General features: G+C 38.0%; 1 pseudogene; it reads right to left on the bottom strand.

Annotated features, from left to right (window-relative positions):
- Positions 1-4265: 4265 nt before the first annotated feature.
- On the bottom strand, positions 4266-8528 carry LOC115950029 (annotated as a pseudogene).
- Positions 8529-8643: the final 115 nt, after the last annotated feature.

Genomic DNA, 8643 nt, shown 5'->3' with positions numbered 1-8643 from the left:
AGCTTGGGTTGGGTAAAAACGGTTTCAAACGAGAAATTTTTATCTCTTTTTCGTCCTGTTCGGACCTATTTCGGCTTGAAATGAAGCCAAGATGATTTTTTTTTTTTTTAATTTTTTGCTATTTTTTTGGGAATTCCCAAGCTCGTGTCAGGTAAAAATGATTTTGAACGAAGAAAACATTTTCCCTCTTTTTCGGGCTTTCTCGACCCGTTTTGGCTTGAAATGAAGCCAGGATGATATTTTTAAAATTTTTTCCTAATTTTTTGGGAATTCTCAAGCTCGGGTCGAGTAAAAACGATTTCGAATGTAGAAAAAAATTTCTCTCTTTTTCGGCCTCTCCCGACCAACTTCAGCTTGAAATGGAGCCAGGATGAGGTTTTTTTTAATATTTTTGAATTTTTTTGCTAATTTATTGGGAATTCTTTAGCTCGGTTCGAGTAAAAACGGTTCCGAACGAGAAATTTTTTTTATCTCTTTGACGGCCTGTCCCGACCCTTTTTTGGCTTGAAATGAAGCTAAGATGATGTTTTTTAAATTTTTTTGCTATTTTTTTGGTAATTCTAGAGCTCGGGTCGGGTAAAAACGGTTCTAAATGAAGAAAATATTTTCCCTCTTTTTTGGCCTTTCCCGTCCCGTTTCGCCTTGAAATGAAGCCAGGATGATGTTTTTAAATTTTTTTGCTATTTTTTTAGGAGTTCTCTAGCTCCGGTCAGGTAAAAATGATTCCGAGCGAGTAATTTTTTCTCCCTTTTTTTCACCCTGTCCGGACTCGTTTCAGCTTGAAATGAAGCCAGGATGATGTTTTTTGATTTTTTGTTGCTATTTCTTTGGGAATTCTGAAGCCCAGGTCAGGTAAAAATGGTTCTAAACGAAGAAAATTTTTTCCCTCTTTTTGGGCTTTTCTAGACCCGTTTAGGCTTGAAGTGAAGCATGTTTTTTTTATATTTTTGAATTTTTTTGCTATTTTTTGGGAATTCTCTTGCTCAGGTTGGGTAAAAACGGCTCTGAACAAAGAAAAATTTTCCCCCCATTTTTGGCCTTTCCCATCCTGTTTCGGCTTGAAATGAAGCAAGGATGATGTTTTTTAATGTTTTTGATATTTTTTTCGGAATTCTCTAGCTCGGTTCGAGTAAAAATGGTTCCGAACTGGAAATTTTTTTCTTTCTCTTTTTCGGCCTATCCCAACCTGTTTTAGCTTGAAATGAAGTCAGGATGATTTTTTTAATTTTTAGAAATTTTTTGCTATTTTTTTGCGAATTCTCAAGCTCGGGTCAGGTTGGAACGGATTGGAATGAAAATTTTTTTTTCTCTCCTTTTCAGCCTGTCCCAACCCGTTTCGGCTTGAAATGAAGCCAGGATGATGTTTTTTAATTTTTTGAATTTTTTTGGGAATTCTCTAGCTCGGGTCGGGTAGGAACGGATCGGAACAAAAAAAATTTCTCCCTTTTTCAACCTGTCCCGACTTGTTTCAACATGAAATGAAGCTAGGACGATGTTCTTTAATTTTTAATTTTTTTTTAGGAATTCACTAGCTCGGGTCGGGTAAGAACGGATTGGCTAGAAATACACTCAGAATGATGTTTTATAATTTTTTGAATTTTTTTACTATTTTTTTTTTTAAGTTTCTAAACCGGGTTATGTCGGGATGTATTCGGAACGTAATTTTTGTTTTAGGAATTTTCTAAACCTGGTTGTGTAGTGATGGATCCGTAACAAATTTTTTTTTTCCTTCTCTTTTTTGGCCTTTCCCATCCCGTTTTGGTTAGAAATAAACCCGGAATGATGTTTTATAATTTTTTGAATTTTTATACTGTTTTTTTGGGAATCTTCTAAACCGGGTTGTTTAGGGACGGATTCGGAACGAAAATTTTTTTCATCTCTCTTTTGGCTTTTCCCATCCCAATTTGGCTCGAACTAAACCCGGAATGGTGTTTTATAATTTTTTGAATTTTTTTTACTATTTTTTAGGAATTTTCTAAACCGGGTTGTGCAGTGGCGGATTCGGAACAAATTTTTTTTTCTTCTTTTTTTGGCCTTTCCCATCCCTCTTTAGCTATAAATAAACCTAGAATGGTGTTTTATATTTTTTTAAAATTTTTTAGGAATTTTATACACCGTGTTGTGTAGTGATGGATTCGGAACAAATTTTTTTTTCTTCTCCTTTTTGGCCTTTCCATTCCCGTTTTGGTTAGAAATAAACCTAGAATGATGTTTTATAGTTTTTTGAATTTCTATACTGTTTTTTGGGAATTTTCTAGATCGGGTTGTGTAGGGACGGATTTGGAATGAATTTTTTTTTTTTTTTTTTTTTGGCTTTTCCCATTCAGGTTTGGCAAGAAATAAACCTAGAATGGTGTTTCATAATTTTTTGAATTTTTTAACTATTTTTTAGGAATTTTCTAGGCCGGGTTGTGTAGTGGCGGATTCGAAATGAAAATTTTTTTTCTTCTTTTTTTTGGCCTTTCCCATCCCAGTTTGGCTAGAAATAAACCCAGAATGGTATTTTATAATTTTTGAATTTTTTTACTATTTTTTAGGAATTTTCTAAACCGGGTTGTGCAGTGTCGGATTCGGAACGAATTTTTTTTTTTTTTTTTTTTTTTTTTGGCCTTTCCCATCCCAGTTTGGCTAGAAATAAACCCAGAATGATGATTTATAATTTTTTGAATTTTTTTACAATTATTTTTGAATTTTCTAAACCGGGTTGTGTAGGGACGGATTCGGAACAAAAAAAAATTTCTTCTCTTTTTTGGCCTTTCCAGTTCCATTTTGGCTAGAAATAAATCTGGAATGATATTTTATAATTTTTTGAATTTTTGTACTATTTTTAGTGAATTTTCTAAACCGGGTTGTGTAGGGACTAATTCGGAACGAAATTTTTTTCTTCTCTTTTTTGGCTTTTCCCGCCCCGGTTTGGCTAGAAATAAACCTGGAATGGTGTTTTCTAGTTTTTTGAATTTTTTTACTATTTTTTAGGAATTTTCTAAACTGGGTCATGTAGTGACGGATTCAGAACGAAAGTTTTTTTTTCATCTCTTTTTTGGCCTTTCCCATCCTGGTTTGGCTAGAAATAAACCCGGAATGGTGTTTTATAATTTTTTGAATTTTTTTACTATTTTTTAGGAATTTTCTAAACCGGGTTGTGTAGTGACAGATAGGGGTGTCCACGGGTTGGGCGGGTCAGGTTTGTGCCCAACCCGCAACCGATCTGTAATAGATCGAGTGGGCAGATTCTCAACCCTCAATTGACTCGTTAGGATGGTTGGCTTTTGCGGGTCGGTTTTCCGGCGGGTGGCATCGGTTTTGGGTGAGGCCGAAACCCGACGGAAAACACAGAAAAATGGCCAAAATCGGCGAGATCCCGCCCAATCCAGTCGAGATCCGGTGAAGATTTCGTCAAATCCGATGATTTTTCCCCCAAATCTTGCCGAGAATAGCCGGATCTGGTGTATCAATGCCGGATCTGATTGTTTTGGTCACCGAAATCTGCAAAATCAAGCTGAAAACTCGTTGAAATCGCTGGACAATTCACCAGAATTTGATGTCTTTGGACAGGTCGGGTTTCACGGGATTTGAACGAGGGAACTTGAAACCGACCTGCCGATGTCAGGTTTTGGAGCTCAGGACCGGCGGCCGACTGCCGGAGCAGTCGGATCAAGTGAACGCCGGTCGGGTACGTGCAGGTAGGACGGGTGGCCAGGTGGGTTGGACAGCCCAAGTGACATGAACTTCACCAACAATTGTGATGAAACCCAATAACAATGATGGTTTGGAACCACAAGATTGTGTAGACAAGATTTGTTGAGCCTTGACCCATCACCTAACCAAATGAAAACCAAGACTACAATAGAATTGAAACATCACACCAAGAATTCCTAAGAATCTCTCAAGAATCAAAGGTGATAAGTTTGGTTGTTTGAACGCCACAAGATTAACTTGATAAGTTCAAGAGTTCTTTTAAGAACCAAGAGGATCACAAGACTCACAAGGAGAATAATTTTTTGAATACCAATCTGTCCTCTTTAAAATTCATACTACCAGATATATACTTGGAACAACCCTCCAAGAATAGGTAAAAATCATAATTACAACTTCAAAAACAACACAAAAATTAATATAATCAAGTTCCCAAGTTTTTTTAGTTTTCTAGGACTTCTAAAGGCAGTCAAAATAGCTAAAGGACTAGAATTAACATGCCCAGCCAATACCAAGACATCTTCCCATTTAATATCCTTGGAACTTAACAAATTCACACCCTTTTATGGTCAGACCATGCTGGTTGCGAATTTGCATGCATTAGCCTCTTCAATTGCTTTGATGACATGGACTAAGCCTTGATTATTATTTGAGCTCATCTTGGTCTTTTTTGAATCAGCCCAATTCTCTTGGACTAGCCCATTTAGTGCTTCCTTGAAACGTTTGGCTCTAAGTCTTGTAATTAGGCCACTAGAAAATGACAAAGGGTCTTGTGCAAGTTTAGCTCCATTTCCACTTGTATAATCAGCATGTCCAGCTCCTTGGTGTGCATCATTCTCCCCCTCTTGAGAAGGATTTGTCCTCAAATCATCACCTACATCAAAAGGAGACAAATCAGCAACATTAAAGCTTGCACTGACACCATACTCACCGAGTAAGTCTAGCTTGTAGGCATTATCATTGATGCACTCCACTACTTGAAATGGTTCATCACCTCGAGTTAGGAGTTTTGAACGCCGTTTCTCTGGAAAACGTTCCTTCCTTACGTGCAACCAAACCCAATCTCCTGGTTCAAACACTACCTTCTTGCGTCCCTTGTTGGCTTGATGGACATATTGTTGAGTCCTCCTTTCAATGTTCAACCGTGCCTTTTCATGAATCATCTTTACAAATTCTGCTTTCTTTTTGCCATCTAAGTTCACACGTTCACTCAAAGGTAAAGAAGTTAAATCCAAAGGTGACAATGGGTTAAAACCATAAACAATTTCAAATGGTGAAAACTTAGATGCAGAATGTATACTTCTATTGTAAGCAAATTCAACATGTGGCAAACAATCTTCCCAGGTTTTCAAGTTCTTTTTAATGATAGCACGCAACAAGGAAGACAAAGTTCTATTTACTACTTCAATTTGACCATCTGTTTGTGGATGACAAGTAGTAGAAAACAACAACTTGGTGCCCAACTTTCCCCACAAAGTTTTCCAAAAGTAACTCAAAAACTTTGCATCCCTATCAAAAACAATGGTCCTAGGCATACCATGTAGCCTAACAATTTCTTTGAAGAATAAATCAGCTATATGTGATGCATCATTAGTTTTGTGACATGCAATGAAGTGTGCCATCTTGGAAAATCTATCGACCACCACAAAAACTGAATCTCTCCCCCCTCTTAGTCCTAGGTAAACCTAAAACAAAATCCATAGAAATATCAGTCTAAGGTTCACTGGGTATTGGCAAAGGGGTGTACAAACCATGGGGTTTCAACTTAGACTTAGCTTGTTTACACGTGATACATGTCTCACAGATTCTTTCCACATCACGTTTCATATGAGGCCAAAAAAAATGATCATGCAAAATTCCTAAAGTCTTAGCTACACCAAAGTGACCCATCAAACCACCACCATGAGCTTCACTCACAAGCAATTCACGCAAAGAACACATAGGCACACACAGTTTATTTTCCCGAAACAAAAATCCATCATGCCTATAAAACTTACCAAATGCTACTTTTTCACATGCATTGAACACATCACAAAAATCAGAATATTGTGCCTACAGAACCTTAATGTATTCAAAGCCAAGCATTTTTGTATCTAAAATGGAAAGTAAAGCATACCTTCGGGACAATGCATCGGCCACCACATTTTCCTTACCTTGCTTGTATCTGATCACATAAGGAAATGTTTCAATGAATTCCACCTACTTGGCATGGCGTTTGTTCAACCTTTGCTGTCCTTTCAAATGCTTCAAAGATTCATGATCTGTGTGAATCACAAATTCCTTTGGCCATAGATAGTGTTGCCAATTTTCCAAAGCCCTCACCAAGGCATACATCTCCTTATCATAAGTGGGGTAATTTAGGGCTGTCCCACCCAATTTTTCACTGAAATAAGCAACTGGACGACCTTTTTGCATCAAAACAGCTCCAATACCTATTCCTGAAACATCACACTCAATTTCAAAAGTTTTAGCAAAGTTAGGTAAAACAAGCAAAGGTGCATTAGTTAACTTTTCTTTGAGCTGATTAAATGCCTTTTCTTGTTCTTTCCCCCACTTAAACGACACATTTTTCTTGATGACTTCAGTGAGAGGGGCGGCTAAGCTACTAAAATCACGCACAAACCGTCGATAGAAGCTAGCTAAGCCGTGGAAACTCCTCACTTGGCTGATTGTTGTAGGCGTTGGCCACTCTTGGATTGCCTTCACCTTTTCCTCGTTTACCTCAATTCCTCCCTTACTAACAACAAAACCAAGAAACACAAGCTTATCCATACAAAAGGTGCACTTTTTGAGGTTAGCAAACAACCTTTCTTTCCTTAGAATTTCCAAAACAGATTTCAAATGCATTACATGTTCTTCCAAATTTTTGCTATAAATTAGGATATCATCAAAATACACAACTACAAATCTACCAATAAATGCACGCAAAACATGGTTCATCAAACACATAAATGTGCTCAGAGCATTAGTTAAACCGAAAGACATTACTAACCACTCATACAAACCATATTTAGTCTTAAAAGCAGTTTTCCATTCATCACCTTCCTTCATCCTAATCTGGTGATATCCACTCTTAAGATCAATTTTTGTAAAGACACAAGAACCATGTAATTCATCCAGCATATCATCTAATCTAGGAATGGGATGACGATATTTTACCGTTATGTTGTTGATGGCTCGGCAGTCGACACACATCCTCCATGTTCCATCCTTCTTAGGAACTAATAACACTGGAACCGCACAAGGACTCATGCTTTCTCGCACATACCCCTTTTCCAATAATTCACCTACTTGCCTCTAAAGTTCCTTGGTCTCCTCGAGATTACTCCTATAAGCAGGTCGGTTTGGAATTGATTCACCAGGTATGAAATCAATTTGATGTTCAATCCCTCGAATTGGGGGTAAACCATGAGGTACCTCTTCGGGAAGGACATCTTTAAACTCCTGCAAAAGAGAAACAATATTGCTCGGTAATGCACCGGCGAGATCATTAGTACATAAAAGAGCCTCCTTGTACATAAGTACAATAAGGGGCTGGTGTGAAAATAATGCTCTCTTAATCTCACTTTTTTTTGCAATGTAATTGAATTTTTCCTCTCTTGCTCTTATTATGGCCGAATCCCTCTCTCTTTCTTTTTCACTCTGATCACTGTTTTTCTCTCCTTTTTTTTTAAACTCTTTTTTTTCAATTTTGGCCTTCCTTTCTTTTTCCTTTTTTTTTCATTTGATTTTTGTAACTTCAATTGGTCCTCCCTAACCTATTTTGGAGTTAATGGCACAAGAGTAATAGGTTGCCCTTTAAGAATGAAAGAATACTTATTTGTGAATCCATCATGCGTAACCTTCCGATCATACTGCCATGGTCTTCCCAACAATACATGGCATGCATGCATGGGAACCACATCATATAGCACCTCATCCTCATATTTGCCAATGGATAATGCCACCAACACTTGTCTTGTCACCTTGATTTCGCCACATTCATTCAGCCACTGAAGCCGGTAAGGTTGAGGATGTTTCAAGGTAGTTAAGGCCAATTTTTCCACCAAATAAGTGCTGGCTACGTTTGTGCAACTCCCTCCATTGATAATGACACTGCAAACTTTGTTATTTACAAAGCACCGAGTATGAAACAAGTTCTCCCTTTGATTACTTTCTTCCTCCTTAACCTACACATTGAGAATTCGCCTTGCTACCAATGAATCTCCAACCACAACATTTTGCTCATCATCGGCATCCTCCGAAGATGGCATGTCATCATCATCTACTTCTTCCTCATTCTCCGACTCAAGCTCTCCTTGAGCATTTATCACCATCACCCTTTTGTTTACACACTGGCTGGCTATGTGTCCCCGCCCTTGACATTTAAAACACTTAATATCACGTGTTTTAGAACTCGAAGCCTCGGTGTTACCTAAAGTGGTCTTTGAGTTGGCACTCTTAGATTGTTCAAATTTTGGCTTATTTTGTAACTGCTCGTCCCTTTTTGGAGTTGTCTTCCATGGACTGGTGGTAGCCATAGGTTGTCCCCTCCTAGCCAATCCCTTTCGTTTGAATTGTTCCTCCACCTTTATGGCTTGATGCACCATATCCGTCAATTCAACATAGTGTTGCATCTCAACTATATCCACAATCTCACGATTTAAACCGTGCAAGAACCTAGCCATGGTGGCTTCCCGGTCCTCTTCTACATTAGCCCGGATCATAGCTACCTCCATCTCCTTGTAATACTCATCCACACTCTTGGAACCTTGAGTTAACCTCTGCAACTTTTGATACAATCCCCGATAATAGTGATTGGGTACAAAATGCCTCCTTATAAGCATTTTCATCTCCTCCCAAGTGTCCACAGGTGGTTCTCTATTCCTCCTCTTATTAATCAATAATTGATCCCACCAAACAATGGCATAATCAGTAAATTCAATTGCAGCCAACTTAACCTTCTTT

This window comes from Quercus lobata, chromosome 6 (assembly GCF_001633185.2).
Source record: "Quercus lobata isolate SW786 chromosome 6, ValleyOak3.0 Primary Assembly, whole genome shotgun sequence".
Lineage (NCBI taxonomy): Eukaryota > Viridiplantae > Streptophyta > Magnoliopsida > Fagales > Fagaceae > Quercus > Quercus lobata.
Note: the sequence above shows the minus strand (reverse complement) of the source record. Positions and strands in the feature narration are given on the sequence as shown.